The following is a 19,548-nucleotide window of genomic DNA, read 5'->3' on the forward strand; positions in this document are numbered from 1 at the left end:
GGCGACACTGCAAGGCCGCGTCCCCGCTCGCTTTTAAGAGCCTGGCCCGTGGGAAGAGAGAAGCTGCGAGATAAGGACGCCCTCTCCACCCCCCCACCCTCCCGGAGCTGGGAGACCTTCCTCACCTACATCGGAGACCCACAGCGGATGAATGCAGGACGGACATACTTGTGTACAATTTAGCAGCTTAAGATTTCACGTGGCAAATGTTATAAAAAAAGAAAGAAAGTCAATTAACAGCACTTAAGGACGAGTCTCTTGCAATACAGAAGGGAACGTAAGGTTAATAGTGTAAGTAAGGAGAGCTCTTAAAAACTGACAGGGATTGGAACAACCCCCTCTCCAAATAAGGAGATGCCATTGGAGGCGGAGGGGGCGGGGCTGGGTCTCCAGGCTGGGCAAGTACCCTATTTGGGACTCAGAACCTTGGGAAAGGATAAGCTAGAGATAAGGAGAGAGCGGCCCCGGAGGCGGGGGTGGGGAGGAGGAAATGAGGACAGAGATCCCGCTCCCTTCAGGAGCAGGAGAGCCTCCCAACCAAGGCTGGAAACCCAGAATCTATGAAATAGACATATTTGCACAACTCTTAAAAACCACTGCAAGGCAATGTACAAAAGGCTTGGGGGGGGGGGGAGAAACAATTGCAACACTGGGACAGGATAGCTATATTAATAGCTATCATATATAAAGAGTGCTTACAAATTGACAAGAAGATATCAATCGCCCCCGCCCGCCTCCACCTCCAAGAAAGACAAGCCTTGGAGGGGGAGAGAGAAGGAAGAAGAGGGTGAACCCTCTACTTTCACTTCCCAGGAGCCAGGGAATTTTCTTAACAAAGATTGGAAATCTTGAATTTATAAAAGAAACAGAGGACCTACCGAACTGTATAGAATGTAAACCTTTTTAGAGCAACAAACACAGACTAGACAATTCTTGTAATGCACAATAAACAGTTACCAATCAGTGACCAGAAATGCCATAAGCCAGAGGAAAAAATTGAGGACCAGCCCAGGAAGGGTTGAGAGTCTGGGACCTCAGAGTGGGACAGGGAACTGGGCATCTGGGACCCCAGCCAGGGCCCTTTGGAGATTCTTTGGAGTTCCTGGTCTCCTGCCAGATGAGCATCAAGTCAATGGTCCATCTGTGGCTCTGTGGGTAAGGCCAAATCTGGGCCTCAGTTTCCTCATCTGTAAAATGGGTGGTATTTTCTTCCTGTACTATAGGGTTGTTAGGAGGATTACAAGGGATCATAGAAAGTACAGGGGGAATAAAGGAACAGCCTCTGGAGGCAGGCTGCCTGGGGCCAAATCCCAACTCCTCCTTGAGCTGTCCGTACCTGACTCCACCTCCGGGGCCCAGGGAGACAATGTGGTATCCATCTCAGGAAGCTGGTATAGGAGGTAAGTGAGTTAATCCACATGACAGTGCTAATAGTAGGGCCCCGGCAGAGCGCCTTGTGCGTATTTGTCACTGTTGTTATGCCAACCCTTAGTGTGGTGCTCAGTAAATGGAAAGCAGAACAACACAACAGCAACGATCTGCTGTTATTCCTTCCCCCTCCACCTGACGCTGTCTCCCGCCTTGGCCTGGGTCATGAGGTTCCGAAGAGCCAAAGGCTGGAAACACTTGGAAGTAGGTGTAAATTTTAACTGTGTCACCTTGCTGAGTGACCTCAGGCAAGTGAACTCACCTCTCTGAGCTTCGGTCTCCTCCTGCATTCAATGGGATAACAGAAAACAATAATAGAAAATTATATAAAGAAATCTGGAACTGGGGTGCCTGGGTGGCTCAGTCAGTTCGGTGTCTGACTTTGGCTCAGGTCACGATGCCAGGGTCCTGGGATCCAGCCCCCATGTCGGGCTCCCCATTCAGCAGGGAGTCTGCTTGAAGATTTCTCTCCCTGTCCCTCTGCCTCTCCCCCACCCTGCTCGCGCTCTGTCTCTCTCTCAAATAAGTAAAATCCTTAAAAAGAGAAATCTATAACTGACATGATAAAATATTTTTCATAAACATTAGGAACAATCCACATCATTGTTATTTATAAATATAAATAATATTTAATATCAAAAGAAAACAGTATCGATATAAATGCATAAAGCACCAAGTCCAGTGCCTTGGTACCTGGAAGTTACTCTGGAAACAGGAACTGTTAAGACTTTTCCATGATTCCCAGACCCTGGATCCTGGCCTGGCCCTGTCCCAAACCAGACCTGGATCCTTCTCCCTCCTTCTGTCTTGTGAGCCCCTGAAATCTAATCTCCAGCTGCTAACTTCCCAGCCCTCCTCCTTGACCTCAGGGCACAGAGCCCTCACCCTCCCAGCTCTGCATGCCTGGACTCAGGGATGGAGACAGGTAAGCGCAGTGCGGTTGGAAAAGGCCATGAGCATCGGACACTGGGACAACATAGGACAGCAAGGAGACCCTGCTAGGGAGAAGCCCCAGGAACAGAAACACAGGACGCAGGTGGCCACAGCACACATGAAGACCCAGAAAGAGTGCACAGCATCCTCAGTCAAGGGACACATACACGGGTGGGGGTGGGGACACACTGTGACACAGTCAGGCAATGACAGTCACTGAGTCTCACTCGTGAGTCCTAGAGAACAGCACACACTGAGTGCAGACACACGCTTGGTACACAGTCCAAGAGAAACACGGTCCCAGACAACGCACCCACTACAGAAACACACCCACCACCAACCCAGGCCCTCAGCCCTCCACCGCTCCCACCCCACACCCTATGAAATCTCAAAAGCACAAAACCCCATACACACATCTGTCGTGCCAGCAGGAGCACCCACAAGGCATCTTCGTCCAGAAGCAGTCCTGTTACTGTTTATTAACACAGACTGGGCAAATAGTAGAAAAACAAACATCTCCTTTTTATTTTTTCATTTTTTTCTTCCAAAAATGGAAGAATGTCCTGCCCTTGAGGAATTCATGAGCCTTTGAGAAAGTCAGACAGTAAATCAATAATTTCGAACACTATGTGAAAAGAGTGAAAACGGGCATGGCAAAGGACTCTGGGAATACACGGGGAAGAATACCAGGGTTTCTTTAATATGCGCTGATATATTGTGATTTGTATAATAAGGAAAACATCTTCTTTTCAGATCGCACAACCTTGATGCCACTTCTTCCAGGAGATCATAAAAAAAAAGGAGACTGGGTGCCTGGGTGGCTCAGTGGTTTAAGCCGCTGCCTTCGGCTCAGGTCATGATCTCAGGGTCCTGGGATCGAGTCCCACGTCGGGCTCTCTGCACTGAAGGGAGCCTGCTTCCCTCTCACTCTCTCTGCCTGCCTCTCTGCCTACTTGTGATCTCTCTCTGTCAAAAAAAAAAAAAAAAAAAAAAAAAAGGAGACTGGTATGCGCATGAAATTGCCACTAGCAGAAAAAGAAAGTATTCGTCTGAATTAGGACAGTCCCCGAACATCAACAACAGTACTGGGGGCACATAGTTTCAATGAAAATGCGGTCTATTGCATAAACACGGGAAAATACTCAGATCAGTACTTAAGTTCACACCGGATCATGGGAACTCACCACACTTCTGCATCAATATGGCACCGAATGGGGTCATTTCTATATAATCCTTAAGGGCTAATGGGACCCTCCAAAGCAGCCATTACTGTGTGGTTTGGAAATAGTGATTCTAGAGCGTGGTCTCTAGCTCAACGGCATTGGCATCTCCTGGGGAACTTCTGAGCGCCTGGGTGACTCAGTTGGTCAAGCAGGGTCCTGTGCTCCCTGGTCAGCAGGAAGTCTGCTTCTCCCTCTGTCCCTCCCTCTGCCTGTGCGTGCTCTCTCACTCAAAAATAAATTTTAAAAACTTGAAAAAAAGGAATGCAAATTCTCAGCCTCACCCAAGTTGTTTGAATTAGAAACTCTAGGGGTGGGGCCCGACAATCTGAGTTTTAAATGCCCTCCTGGGGATTTGATGCCTGCTGGAGTTTGAGAACCACTGGATTAAGGTGTTGGTCTTCTGAGGTTTCCTATGTCACTGATTGTTTATTGCATCTAGAATTTTCTGTAGTGACACCTCAATTTGCTCGTCTCCTGTAACGTGGTGTTTCATATAATTTTCCTGATTAAAACTAATCCCATTAGCAGTAGAAAAAGAGACATGTCTTGGGAGTCCCAGCTGGAGCCTTGGAAGACAGCACCTGGATTCCAAAGACCTCAAAAGAACTTGAATCTTCTCTAACACAGACAAAAAAGGGCTGGCATCATCTAACTTCAGGAGAAACTGCCCCAGGTGAGGCGCCTTGTTTTCAGGTCTCCCCGGGTCCCATGGCCCCCTAGTGGTCTCGGCCAGAGCTTCGTTCCCCTTCCCTGCGCCTCAAACCCTTTGGGGGCGGGGAGGGTCTTGTTAAAATACAGATGCCGATTCAACAGGTCTGTGTTAAGGATCTAGGTTCTGCATTTCCTGCGAGCTCCCAAGTGCTGCCAGGCTGCTGGGGCCTGAGGGGGGGATGGGGCACTGAGTCACTGAGTAAGTGGCTCCCCCAGCTGAGACGAATGTAGCAAAGGTACAGCGGCAAATCAGGCACCTGCCACCAGGAGGGCGTGGCAAGAATTCAGAGGTGGGCAAGGCCAGGGAGACGCTGGGGAGCGGTTGCGATTCAAGGAGAAAACTCCAGTGAAATTTCAGAAGGAAACCTGTGGAGGAAGCGAAGTCTGAAACTCCTCGGGGCTGAACAGCTTTGGCCCAAGAGTCGCTGCGGGTTCAGGTGCAGATGCGGGTGCGGGAGCGGGTGCGGGTGCGGGTGCGGGTGCGGGAGCGGGTGCCAGTGCGCGGTGAACCCTCCGCGGAGCCCGAAGCTGGGCGGGGCTTCGCGGGCCGCCCTCAGGGTTAGGGGAGGCTGGGAGCCCTCGCAAGGTGGCGCCAGAGCACGGAGATTCCTTGGTTGGACGGGGCGGGCTAGAGGCCAGGTTCAAATCCCCGACTCTGCCAATTACGTGCCCCGTGCTTCCTCCTGTGTAAAGTGGGGATACTACGCAAAAGTTAGTTATAGCTAGGTTTCCCTTTTTATTGCTTACATTAGCCGCTGCTACATTCTTTTTTTTTTCTTGATCAGTTTTAAGATATAATTGCAGCCGTTTTATTAGTCTTTTCAGGTTACCGGCAATAACTAATGTTTAGCTGTGTAGATTCCTCTCTATTGGATATGTGGTTTTTTTCTTTAATTTGATCTTCGTCAATAAGAATATCATTCGTTTCTATTGTGCATTCGGATTCTTTTCTTTCATTCTACTTGAATTTTTGTGTGTGCGTGCCATTCTTGTCCTAGAGTTTTGAGATAGATGTTTAGTTTGCTTATATTTGACCTTTTCTCTTTTCTCACATTTGTACTCAAAGCTTTCCACTTCCTTTGTAGGAGTGTTTTGGGCTTAAGTAAGAAAACAAATGTAGCATGGTGAGATTGTGGCAGGCACACAGAAAGTGCTGGGTACGTTAACTGTTAGTGTTGGTGTGGGTTTTGATTATTATTATTAATCAGAGGCCTTAAAGACAGAGAAAGGTACAGGGGAAGAATCCTGAATCAATGACGCATTGGTTTTCTATTGCTGCCATAACAAATGATCTTAAACTTGGTGGTTTATAAACACAGATTTATTATCTGACAGGTCTGGAGGTCAGGGATCCAAACTGGGTTTCACTGGGCTAAAATCAAGGTGTCTGCATGGCTGAATTCTTCTGTAGAGGACAGTCCATCCCCTTGCACTTTCTAGCTTCTAGATGCTGTTTGCATTCTTTGACTTGTGACCCCTTCCTCCTTCAACATTGCATCCTCAAAACTTTCTCTGATTCAGACTCGCTTTTCTGTCCCCTCTCCCACTTTAAAGGATCTTTGTGATTATGCGGACTCACTCAGATAGCCCAGATTAATTTCCTTATTTTAAAGTCAGCTGATTAGCAGCTCCTTTTTTTTTTTTTTAAGGGAGGGTTGGGGGTAAGGGGAGAGGGAGAGAGAATCTTTTTTTTTTTTTTAAGATTTTATTTATTTATTGGACAGAGAGATAGAGCGCAAGTAGGGGGAGCGGCAGGCACAGGGAGAGAGAGAAGCAGGCCCCCTGCTGAGCAAGGAGCCGGGATCATGACCTGAGCCAATGGAAAGATGTTTAACTGAGCCACGCAGGCGCCCCGAGAGAGAATCCTAAACAGACTGCGTGCCCAGTATGGAGCCTGACATGGGGCTGGATCTCACAATCCTGAGATCACAACCTGAGCCAAAATCAAGAGTCAGACACTTAACCGGCTGAATCACCCAGGTGGCCCAATTAGTACTTTTGTTCAATTTCAGACTTAACCTCCCTTGACATGTAACATAACATATTCATGGGGACTGGAGATTAGGACATGGACATCTATGGGGGAAAATTATTCTGCCTAGCACAGATTAGCATTGAGTTTTACTATCAATGAGGAATACTCTCTCTTGTAGGAAGAGGAACCACCCAAGCTGTCCAGGGCTCTGGTGTCAGGACACAAACTCCTTCCATACTGTTGCTCCATCACCAGTATGTGGCTTCCTCCTGGTCCAAGATGATTGCTTGAGCTCCATCCTTCACATCCACATCCCAGACAATAGGTGGAGAATGGGAGGGAGGGAGGAAGTACCACAGGATACTGCTCTCTATATCCTGCTGTCAGAACTTAGCTGCAGGTGGGCATGTGATGACGCAGGAAGCTGTCTTAACCTGGGTTAGCCATTTATGGAATGACTGGTCCAAGTTTCCTATTACTAAAGAAAGAACAGATATGGAGGTGTGGTCAAAAAGCTTGGGTAAGAGGCAGGTTGTGGGATGACAGAGAGTCAGATAGGACCCAGATCTGCAGGAGAATTAAAAATGGAGTCCTTCTTAATCACAGCCTGGGTATGGTAGCAAGTAGGCGGGTTGCGGTAGGCTGATTAATGGCATCCAGCCACATTCAGGTACTAATCCTGGAAGCTGTGCATGTTACCTTATTTGGCACAAGGGATTTAGCAGATGTGATTGCATTGAGGATCTTCAGGTGGGGGAGATTGCCCTAAATTATGTGGGTGGACCCTAACTGGAAACACATGTCCTTGTAAGAGGGCGGCTGAGGGAGACTTGACTCCAGAGAAGTGATGACCTGAGCAGAGATTGGGGTGATGTGCTTTGAAGATGAGGAAGGGGCCACAAGTCCCGGAAGGCAGCGGCCACCAGAAGTTGAAAAAGGCAAGGAAATTAATTCTTCCCTGAATCATCCCTGAGGAATTTCAGCCCTGCTGACACCTGATGGTAGCCTCTGAAATCTCACTTTCACCTTCTGGCCTCCAGAACTGTAGGAGAGTACATCGTGTTGTTGCAAGCCATTGAGTTTGTGATGATTAATCAGCCACAGGAAATGAATATAGTGACCTTGCCCTAAAGAACTCCTGTTCTCTAGGAGAAGGAACTGGAGCAGGAGATCCCCTGAGAAATGGGGTGTTGGTTAAAGTCTTCCAGGGAATCAAAGTGATTATAGATCCAACTCTTCCTCTTCTGGGTATTTGCCTGAAGAAAACAAAACACCAATTCAAAAAGATAGCTGCACCTTCTTGTTCCTCGCAACGCTGCTGACAATAGCCAAGACATGGGAGCATCCTAAGTGTCCGTCAGTGGATGAATGGATAAGGAAATCCGGTACATACACGCAATGGGATGTCATTTGGCCATAAAAAAGGGAAATCTTGCCATTTGCAACAACATAGGGGGGTCTTGAGGGCATTGTGCTAAGTGAACTAAGTCAGAACAAGACAGACACTGGATGATCTCACTTATATGTGGAATATAGAAACAACAAACAAACAAACAAAACAAAACTCATAGAAATAGAGAACAGATTGGTGGTTGCCAGAGGCTAGAGTAGACCTTGGGCAAAATGAGTGAAATGGGTCAAAGGGTACTAACTTCTAGTTATAGAATAAATGTCATGGGATTGTAATTACAGTGTGATGACTACAGTTAATAATCTGTATTATATATTTGAAAGTTGCAGGGGTGCCTGGGTGGCTCAATTGGTTAAGCACGTGCCTTCAGCTCAGGTCATGATCCTAGGGTCCTGGGACTGAGTCCTTCATTGAGCTCCCTGTTCCCTCCCTGCCCTGCTTCTCCCTCTGCCCCTCCCCCAGTTCATTCTCTCTCTCTCTCAAAAATAAATAAATACATACATGCATACCTTGAAAGTTGCTAAGAAAATAGATCTTAAAAATTCTCATCACAAGAGAAAAAAAATTGTAGCCATATATGGTGATGGATGTTAACTAGACTTATTTGGTGATCATTTCACAATATATACCAATATTGAATCATTATGTTGCATACCTAAAACTAATATAATATTATATGTCAGTAGTACCTCAATTTTTTAAACATTTTATTTATTTGAAAGAGAAAATGAGAGAGAGAGAGAGATTGAGAGAGGGGAAAAGGTCAGAGGGAGAAGCAGACTCCCCATGGAGCTGGGAGCCTGATGCGGGACTCGATCCCAGAACTCCAGGATCATGACCTGAGCTGAAGGCAGTCGCTCAACCAATGGAGCCACCCAGGTGCCCATGTACCTCAATTTTTCAAGAAAGTGATTATGGGGGGCAGGGGAAGGGACTTCCAAAAGTCAAGGGCTAGATTAGATTGGTGTTAATATACCCCAACATAGTAGTAGCAAAATTAAAAATAATGACAGTAGTAATAATAAAAGTGATACAGTAATAGTGCCCACTTACTACGTGCTAAATTCTCTGTCAAAGGCCTCACACACATGTTCTCATTTACTCTTCATAGACACTCAGTGCGTTGGTGACAACCAACCTGTAAGTTAAGAGAGGCTGTGTTTTGCTGCAGTAACAAGTAGCCATCAGGGGCTGACATCTGCAAAGGTTCATCTCTTTCTCACGCTGTGTGCTCATCACAGATCATTTTGGGGCTCTGCTTGCTACTGTCTATACTCAGACAATACCTGGATTGTTGCCAATTTCTGGTCGTAGGAAAAAGCAGGCAATGCACGCATTGGCCCAGAAATGACATGTCATACCACCCACATTCCGGGGCCAGGGAGGGGGGTAATTGCCTTCACTAAGTAGACAAAAACATTGCCCTCGTAGAGATCATATTCCATTTGGAGAGAGAGGCAATGAACAAAATAAAATAAATGTAATGACTGAATGCCAGAGGGTGTACCTGCAGTGGAGAAAAGTGAATCAAGCAGAGAGCATGGAACAAGGTGGGAACAATTTTGAATGAGTGGCCAGGGAAGCCTCAGGAAGAAGCATTTGAGCAAAGACTTGTGGAGGGGAAGGAGGGCAGTTATGGCAATGCTGGAGGGAGAGGATTCCCAGCAGAGGGAATTACCAGAGCAAAAGAGTATTTAAGAAATGGCAAGGAGTTCGTGTGGGCAGAATGCAGAGAGGTAGGAAGAGAGGGGAAGAGAAGGGATCAGAGAGGTCATGGGGGCAGGTCATATGGAGCCTTGTACAAGGACTTTGTCTTTTACTCTGAGTGAGATGGAGCCATGAGTGAGCAGGGGAGACTCCTGACCTGACTCAGGTATTCATGGGGTCCCTCTGGCTGTGTATGAGGAACAGACTGAGGGGGTTGAGGCAGGAATAGGGAACTCAGAGAGGAGGCTGCTTCCATGATCCAGGTGGGAGAAGGTGGACAAGACTAGGGTAGGGACAGTGTAGAGAGTGAGAAATGGTCAGATTCAGCACATACCTACAACTGGATTTGCTAACCAGATGTGGGAAATGACAGAAAAGAAGGGAGCCAAGGATGATTCCAAGGTCTTTAACCTGGAGATTTGGAAACGTGAGCTACCATTTAATGGGTTGAGAAAGATTATAGAAATAACAGGTTTAAAGATTTATTTATTTATTTTACAGAGCAAGCGAGAGAAAGAACAAGCAGGGGGAGCAGCAGAGGGAGAGGGAAAAGCAGACTCCTTGCTGAGCAGGGAGCCCAACGTGGGGCTCAATCCCAGGAACCTGGGATCATGACCTGAGCCCAAAGGCAGACACTTAACTGACCAGGCCATCCAGCCACTCCTAGGTTTTAAATGAGAAGAGCAGGAGTTACATTTTGGGTATGATAAGTTTGAGAAGTCCACTGAACATCTAAATAAGGTTGTTTAGTGGTCAATTTGATGTATAAGCCTGGAGTTCCGGGGTGAAGTCTGAAGATAAAAGTTTGTGAGTTGTATCAGTCAGTTTGTGCTGTGTAATAAGCAACCACAGAAACCTCAAAGACACAGTGATCACTTACTTAGCCCAGCATTTGCAGACCAGCTGGAGGTGGCTCTGCTGGTATCTGGGATTGGTAGATTCAGACCAGGTTCAGCTGGGTGGCTCTTCTTTAAGTTGTGGGTCTAGCTGGCTCCAGTCTGAGGCCAGGCTGAGGGACAGCAGCAAGCCAGGAGAGCTCTAATTGCCATCAACAAAGCTCAGGAGGCTTCTTAAGGCTTAGACTGAGAACTGACACATTACCTCTTCTAGAGATACACCATTGGATTAACAATTAACATGGCTGTGTCCAAAATCAAGAGGCAGAGAACTAAACTTTGTTTTCAGTGAGGCTGTGTCAAGGGTATGGATGCAAGGAACTGGAAGAATTTGCACCAATAATTCAATCTGTCCGGAGGAGCCATGACTGTAGAGGTTGGGTAGGCTCTAAAGCCATGAGAACAGATGAACGCATCACGGATACAAGAGATAAAAGCCAGGATGAGTTCTGGTATATTCCAATGTCTATAGAGGGGAGATGAGAAGATGAATCAGCAAAGAAGACTGAAAAGGAGGCACCAGAGAGACAGGAAGAAAACCAGGCAAGTGGGAACTAGTGAAGAATGTGTTTGACCCAGAGCAGAGCTGTAACAGATCACCATAAACTTAGCAACTTAAAACAATGCAAATTTTCCATCACCTGATGACTGGACAAATAAAATGTGGTCCATACATACAATGCAATGTTTTTCAGGTCTCTTTAAGATTTTATTTTATTTACTGGGGAGAGGGGCAGAGGAAGAGGGAGAGTGAGAAAATCTCCATGGATTCCTTGCTGAGCACAGAGCTTGGAGCCCCTTGTGGGGCTTGACATGGGGCTCGGTCTCATGACCTTGAGATTGTGACCTGAGCCAAAACCAAGAGTCTGGTGTTTAACAAATTGAGCCACCCAGGCACCCCATTATTCAGCTTTTAAAAAGGAAGGAAATTCTGACACACGATGAGCTGTAACATGGATGAACCTTGAGGACATGATGTTAAGTGAAATAAACCAGTCACAAAAATGAACATACTGTAGGATTCCAGTTATAGGACGTATCTGGAGCTGGTAAATTCACAGAGACAGAAAGTAGGGTGGTGGTTACCAGCGGCTGGGGGTGGGGGGAGGAGAAATTGTTGTTTCATGGGTACTGGGTTTCAGTTTTGCAAGATGAAGGAGTTCTGGAGATGGGTAACACAACCATGTGAAGATACTTAATACTACTGACCTGTGCACTTACAAATGGCCAATATGGTAAATCTTCCGTATATTCTTCACAGTGAAAACTTTTAAAAATTGCCTAACCAAAGGAACAGAACAAAAACACTCTGCAAATTTATGCTACTATAGTTCTGGAGGTCAGAAGTCTAAAATCAAGGTGTTGGCAGGGCTGGTTCCTTCTAGAGACTTTGGGGGAGAATCCATTTCCTTGTCTTATTCAGTGTTGAGGGTCACCTGGCTTCCTTGACTTGGGTTTCCTTCCCCACAGCATTCCAATCTGCTGCTTCCCACAGCACTCCTCTTGCTCTTGACTCTGACCCTCCTGCCTTCCTCTTATAAGGACCCTTGCCAGGATGCCTGGTGTGGCTCAGTTGGTTAAGCATCTGCCTTTGGCTCTGGTCATGATCCCAGGTCCTGGGATTGAGTCCCTCATTGGGCTCCTTGCTAAGCGGGGAGCCTGCTACTCCCTCTCCCTCTGTCTGCCATTTCCCCTACTTGTGTTCTCTCTCTCTGACAAATAAATAAAATCTTTTTTTTTAAAGGACCCCTGTGATTTTACTGGGTCCACCTGGACAGCCCAGAATAATCTCCCCATCTCAAGACACTTAACTTAATCACATCTGCAAAGCCTCTTTTACTGTGTAAGGGAAAATAGTCACAGGTTCCAGGGACAAGGAACATCTCTGGGACCCACTCTTCAGTCCACCACACAACGGTGGCAACAAACCACAATGGTGCTGGCAGAACTTGTGCCTTTGTCACTGAAAGATATTTTCAGATATTTTCTTATTGAATTGTCTTCTAAGAGGCATCTTGAAATATTATTTATGATCATCTCTACTTTTAAGTTAAAGTAGCTATTAAAGCTGCCATGAGTGGCTTTTTATTTAACGCAATAGTGAAGAAGCACATAAATTACTATATCGCAGTTTAAAAAAATATTTTGATAACTGCATTGCAATAAGAATTGGATTTCTTTGTCCTGTGTATTTTATTTTGAGAAGCTTTGCAAGTCTGTCTTGAAGTCCAATGCATGAAAGTGGGTAAGAACACCTGCCCTCGGGGGATTGTAGAGCAGGGAAAAAATGGGTCCCTAGAAGACTGAGTAGAGACACCCTGCTAGCTGGATCACTCCGCTTGGGGCTCTGGGTGGTAGAGCATTACACTTCTATGGAGTTTTTTTCATCCACTATTTTGAGGGTCTTTTTGTTACAGCAGTTCAACCTTTATGCAAACTCTGTTCAGCATGAATTGACTGGTTGGAGTTGCTCTCACTCAAAGAGGCAGATCTGGGATTAGTGGGGCTTGAAGCTCACAGCATTTAGGGGCTCCTTTTGAAAAACCGAATGGATGCAGCCACTATGAGAAACAGTATGGGGGTCCCTAAAAATTTTAAAAATAGAACTACCATATGATCCAGCAGTTGCACATCTGGGTATTTATCTAAAGGAAAAGAAAACACTAATTCAAAAGATCTATAAACCCCTGTGTTCATTGCAGCATTATTTACAACAGTGAAGGCATGGAAGCAAACTGAGTGTCTATCAGTGGATGAATGGGTAAAAAGATATAGCATATAGATAACAATGGAATACTACTCAGCCATAAAAATGAAGAAAATCTTTCATTTGTGATAGCATGGAAGGACCTTGAAGGCATTATTCTTAGTGAAAGAAGTCCAAGAAAGACAAACACCATATAATCTCACTTATAAGTAGAAGCTAAAAAACAAAAACAAAAACAAAAAAATGCAAAAAAACCCCAAACCCACAAAAACTAAACAACTCATAGACACAGAGAACATATTGATGGTTACCAGAGACAGACAAGGGGGATAGGGGTGGCCAAGATGTGTGAAGGTGATCAAAGTGCAAACTTCCAGTTATGAAATAAATGATTCCCGGGGACCTATTGTACAGAAACTATAGCTAATAATACTGTATTGAAGATTTGAAAATTGTTAAGAGAATAGATCTTAAAAGAGCTCATCTCAAGAAAGAAAATTACAAGTATAAATGATGATGAATTGAGGTGATCATTGCATAACATATCCAAATATCGAATCATTAAGTTGTATACTTGAAATTAATATAATGGTATATGTCAATGTTATCTCCATAGAAAAAGGAAACCCAATGAGAAAAAGATTTTATTTTGCTTATTTTACAAAAACAGGTAACCATGTAACTCCATGGAGAAGTCTCCCCCTCCCCAGACTGGGAGGGGCCATGCAAAGATGAGGCTCTGAATCTTAGTCTGTGTCATGGTTACTTTGACATTCTACCCAAATCACTTCTTCAGCACCTGCACACTTAGGCCCCAGCTGTTGGGAATGCCGCTGCTGATGGCTCCTGGCCACACCCCTCAAGAAGGAAATACTGTCAGCTGCCATGATCTGCCTTGCCTCAAAAATAGGGCATTGGCCATGGCCAGTGATTGGCCAACATAGAGATATCAAAGCCTCAATCGCAGCTTCTATTTGGGACAACTTTGAAAGACCAATTCAGCTGCAGAGCTCTCTGTGGGATGGGCTAACATGTCTGTGGAACTGCCTTAAAGGGCCAGTTGCCCTCCACATTCCTTCTTTCCTCATATTCTTTCATGTGCACCTCCCAAGAGCCCTCTCCAATCAGCCTTTTTTTTTCTTTTTTGTTGTACATTTAGATTTTTTAAAAATTCTAATTAGTTAACATTTAGTGTAATATTCATTTCAGGAATAGAATTTAGTGATTCTGCCTGCAATTCTGTGTCAAAGTGTTCCAGAAAATCTAATCTAAGGCCACTGGTATCAAAAGTGTTCTTATCAAGCAGACTCAGCAATGGGCTTTTGGAATAGGGACACTTGCTGTTTGGCTGGCAATGAGGATCCCATCTCCAGGAGCAGTTGGAGTGTGGAGACACCTAGCATGCTAAGCAGTGCAATAGTTAAAATGTTTACCTGTGATGAGCAAAGATAAGATACCAGTGAAAGAGGAAGTATCCTGAGCCAGAATGACAGGTTCAGATGGTGAATCACCAACTCAAGGCAGGACTTGAAAGCAAAATTCTGCTTGGTAGCAAATGAAATGCAAGACAGACTCAGGAGATCTTCCTAAGAGTTCTGGAGACTCAGGGAAAGTCCTTCCTCAAAGGGACTCACAACCCATGGTGGGGCTTGTATCAACATACCAGAGCCAATTGTTAAATTTTCAGGAATTTTGCAAGTCTATCGTTAAGCAAAGCCATTAGAAATGTGAAATTCCATGAACTTAAAATTTAAAATCTTACCAAAATGGGGTGCCTGTGTGGTTCAGTTGGTTGGTTCAGGTCGTGGTTCCAGGGTCCTGGGATCGAGTCCCACATCAGGCTTCTGGCTTGGTGGGGAAGCCTGCTTCTCCCTCTCCCACTCCTCCTGCTTGTGTTCCCTCTCTTGCTGTGTCTCTCTCTGTCAAATAATAAATAAAATCTTTAAAAAAAAAAAGAAGGAGAAGAAGAGGAAGAGAAACTGAGGGGTAAGGCAGCCATGGGAGATCACAGTGGTGCACCCAAGGAATGCCAAGGATTGCTGGGAAATGCCCAGCACCTGGAAAAGGTGAGGAAGGATTCTCCTCTACAGGTTTTCAGAAGGAAACCGTCATGGTTCAGCTGATACCTTGATTTGGGATTTCCAACCTTCAAAACTGTGAGACAACACTTTCCTGCTATTTTAAGTCACACAGTTTGTGGGACTCTGTTATGACAGCCCTAGGGAAGTAAAACGCTTTGTCTATTATTTCTATGTAGAAATACCAGATGATGATGTCCTGCTGGACAGCTCTTCCAGACTCTGTGCTCAGGGATGCCTTGGTGGCAGCTTGATGTCAGCCATAGCTGTTGTACTTACATGATAGAAATAGGAAAATGCTGCAAATTAGAGCTCTTCTTCTCAGAGAGCCAGTTGTTAAACATTTACTGGAAACCATTGCTAATGGCAATTACTTTGGTTAACAGTGCACTGATTGAAGGGAAAACTCAGATCTTTTGATAACTGTGAAACACAGGGTCTGAGTTAATACCAATGCTGAGGACCCAGAGTGCCATTCTGGCCCTTCTGCTAGAGTCAGGGAGACATATGGAGGCAGTTGATAAATGGAATCCTGACCCAGACCTCCCTCCTGGAGCTGTTATAATGGGGAAAGACCAAATAGAAGCCTCTGAAATGGCCTCTTCCCAACCTAGTCATTGCAGTTTAAAAAAAAAATCATCACATCCCCGAGAGTATGGCAGAGAGCTATGCCATCCTCAAAGACATGAAAAATGCAGGAATGGTGGTCCCCATCATACCCTCATTTAGTTCACTTGCCTGACCTCTTCAAAAAACGATCTGGATGGTGGTGGATGACAGTGGAAGTGCAGATTTAATCAAATAGTAGCCCAATCTGCAGCTGCTCTGCTGGTAGGGTATCTTTGCCAGAGAGAATTAACACAGCCTCACTGTGTGTTATGTGACCATTGCCCTGGCAAATATGATCCCTCTGTCCCTTACAGAAAGGAGGATCAGAGGCAGGTCGCGTTTACTCAGAATGGCCAAGATGCACATTCAATATGGCCCCAGGGATATGTTAGCCATCCTGTCCTCTGCCATAACTATAACTGCAAGGATCTGGGCCATCTGAGCACAGAATGTCACATTGGCTCACTCTTAGACAGCAATATGCTAATCAGATTGTAAGAGGAAGAAGTGAAAGTACATTGGAAAATATCCTCCCAAGGGTGGAGGAGAAACTCTTCAAAGTTGCAGGCACCTGCGACATGGGTCAAGTCTTGAGGGGTCCGGTGGCCTGGAGTATGTCAGGACACTCCCTTCAAAAGAAACCATTGCTACTCACACCTCTCTCTGCTAAGAAAAAGACACAAAGCTGGTTAGGCACATTTGGGCTCAGGGGACAGCATATGGGAATAATGTCCAAGCCACAAACATGGAACCGTATCAGCTTTGAGTGGGGTGCAGAACAGAATAGCACTCTGCAGGAGGTCCAGGCTGTGGTGTGGAGCCCCTCTGTCTCTTGAAGCGTACAAGCCAACAGACCCTATGGAACTTGAGGGATGTGTGGTAAGAAAAGACCTCTTTAGGCATTTATACAAACCTCAATGGGAGAATCACAATGGGAGCCCACTAGGGTTCTGGAGCAAGGTCAGGGCATCTACAACAAAGTACACTCATAAAGCAATGCTGGCATGCTGCTGGGTCACAGCGGACAGGAAGTGCTGGGCCTCAGGATATCATGTGACCAGTTATGAGCCGCCTGACCCACCAGATCTTAAGGCTGGGTGATCCAAGCAGCCGTTTGTTGTAAGATGGAAGTGGTACATCTAAGATTGGGCACAGGCAAGACCAGAGTACAAGTCCGCTTGTGAACGAGAGGGCCTAGCCTCCAGGTCATCTCTCCTGGTGCATTGCTGCCTAGTCTTTTGTTTACACATATGGCTGCAGAGGCTGAGCTTGGGCCATGAATGGGTTGGCTCAGTATGCAGGTCTAAGAAGAAAATAGAAGACACCTGGATGGCTCAGTCAGTTGAGTGTCTGACTCTTGATTTTGTCTCAAATCATGATATCAGGGTCGTGGGATCGAGAACCTCATAAGCCTCTGTTCTGAGCATAGAGCCTGCTTAGCATTCTCTCTTTCTCTCCATTTCCCTCTGCCCCTACCCCCACCATGGGAGAGCTCTCCCTCTCTCTCTCTCTCTCTCAAAAAAAAAAAAAAAAAAAAAAAAGAGTATGGACTCTGTCAAGAATAATTTGTCTCAAATCCTAACTTATTAAATCCTAACTTATTAGCTGTGTAACATGGAGTGGGCGATTTACCTCTCTGTCCTTCACCTTTCCTGGACTTGAAATGTGTGCTGATAATGGTACCTACAACATAGGATTATTGTGTGAATTTAAGGACTTACCCTTGGGCAGCACTTACAATATGACTGGATCCACTGTGATCTTTCACTAACTTTTTGCTATTGTTATAAAACAGAATGGTTCTTTTTTCTTCTATTATTATATTTCATGTCAACTTTTGCCAATATTGACAAAACAAAGAACACACAATGTGTGTGTGTGTTGGTAGAGTTGGACCTTTCTCCTGCATGGCTTTGGTGAAGGAGAAAGCACACAGATTCAGGACCACGGAGAGCGATACTAATCAGTCTCCTATCCCCTAACGCTGGTGTTAGATAAAACCTGTGGACGTGTCCGGATTTTTTTGACTCCTCTGTGCACTGGGCAGCCATGGACCCTGAGAAGACACTCACATTCAGTCACACAGCATTGTGCACTTTTAGAGTATTGTGGAGAGGGGAATAGCTCAGGATTGTGTCTATTGTGGTCAAATTTTATTTCCCAGCAATGTCTCTATCCCACATGCTCTACTGAAATGTGACATTGCTACTCCACCATCAAGAGTAAGTTTTAGGGGCACCTGGGTGGCTCAGTGGGTTGAAGCCTCTGCCTTCGGCTCAGGTCATGATCCCAGGGTCCTGGGATCAAGCCCCACATTGGGCTCTCTGCTCAGCAGGAAGCCTGCTTCCCCCTCTCTCTCTGCCTGCCTCTCAGCCTTGTGATCACTATCTGTCAAATAAATAAATAAAATCTTTTTTAAAAAGAGTGAGTTTTATTTTTCGTCATACTCTAAAATATGGACAGGGCCTGAAACAGCTGGGGCCAATAGAATATATTGTCATTTCTGGACATAGCCCTTAACTAGCCTTCAGCTTTCACTTCCTGTCCCTTTTAAACACTGCTTGGAGGGCAGCCAACTCCCTTGTGAGAAGTTCAGCTGTTCAGGGACTGCAGTGGTGGGAGAAATCTGAGTCATGTGGAGAAGCCACTTGCAGATGTTCTGGTCAACATTCCTGGCTGAGCTCACAGTCAGCCATATGAGTGAGCCGTCAATGGCATCCAAGTCCGTCAAACCTTCAGATCAGTCAAAGCCCAGCTGACATGTGTCTACAGGCACAGGAGGGACCCAAGTGGAATCATTCATCTGAAGGTGAACCACAGAGGGAAAAGGATGGGACAGGGACAGGTGAGAGGGTACTGACTACCTTCTGCACAGACAACAATGACTAACTCTGGACAAAATGATTTTTTTAAAGTTTTTATTTATTTCTTATTTTTTTATAAACATATAATGTATTTTTATCCCCAGGGGTACAGGTCTGTGAATCGCCAGGTTTACACACTTCACAGCACTCTCCATAACACATACCCTCCCCAATGTCCATAATGCTCTCCCTCCCAACCCCTCCTCCCCCCAGCAACCCTCAGTTTGTTTTGTGAGATTAAGAGTCACTTATGGTTTGTCTCCCTCCCAATCCCATCTTGTTTCATTTATTCTTCTCCTATCCCCCTAACCCCCCATGTTGCATCTCCACGTCCTTATATCAGGGAGATCATATGATAGTTGTCTTTCTCCGATTGACTTATTTCACTAAGCATGATACCCTCTAGTTCCATCCACGTCATCGCAAATGGCAAGATTTCATTTCTTTTGATGGAGATGCATAGTATTCCATTGTGTATATATACCACATCTTCTTTATCCATTCATCTGTTGATGGACATCTAGGTTCTTTCCATTGTTTGGCTATTGTAGACATTGCTGCTATAAACATTCGGGTGCACGTGCCCCTTCAGATCACTACGTTTGTATCTTTAGGGTAAATACCTAGTAGTGCAATTGCTGGGTCATAGGGTAGTTCTATTTTCAACCTTTTGAGGAACCTCCATGCTGTTTTCCAGAGTGGTTGCACCAGCTTGCATTCCCACCAACAGTGTAGGAGGGTTCCCCTTTCTCCGCATCCTCGCCAGCATCTGGCATTTCCTGACTTGTTAATTTTAGCCATTCTGACTGGTGTGAGGTGATATCTCATTGTGGTTTTGATTTGTATTTCTCTGATGCTGAGTGATGTGGAGCACTTTTTCTGTGTCTGTTGGCCATCTGGATGTCTTCTTTGCAGAAATGTCTGTTCATATCTGGACAAAATGATTTTTTAAAAGATTTTATTTATTTATTTCCTAGCGACAAAGTGCACACATGTGAGTGAGAGA

This window comes from Meles meles, chromosome 19 (assembly GCF_922984935.1).
Source record: "Meles meles chromosome 19, mMelMel3.1 paternal haplotype, whole genome shotgun sequence".
Lineage (NCBI taxonomy): Eukaryota > Metazoa > Chordata > Mammalia > Carnivora > Mustelidae > Meles > Meles meles.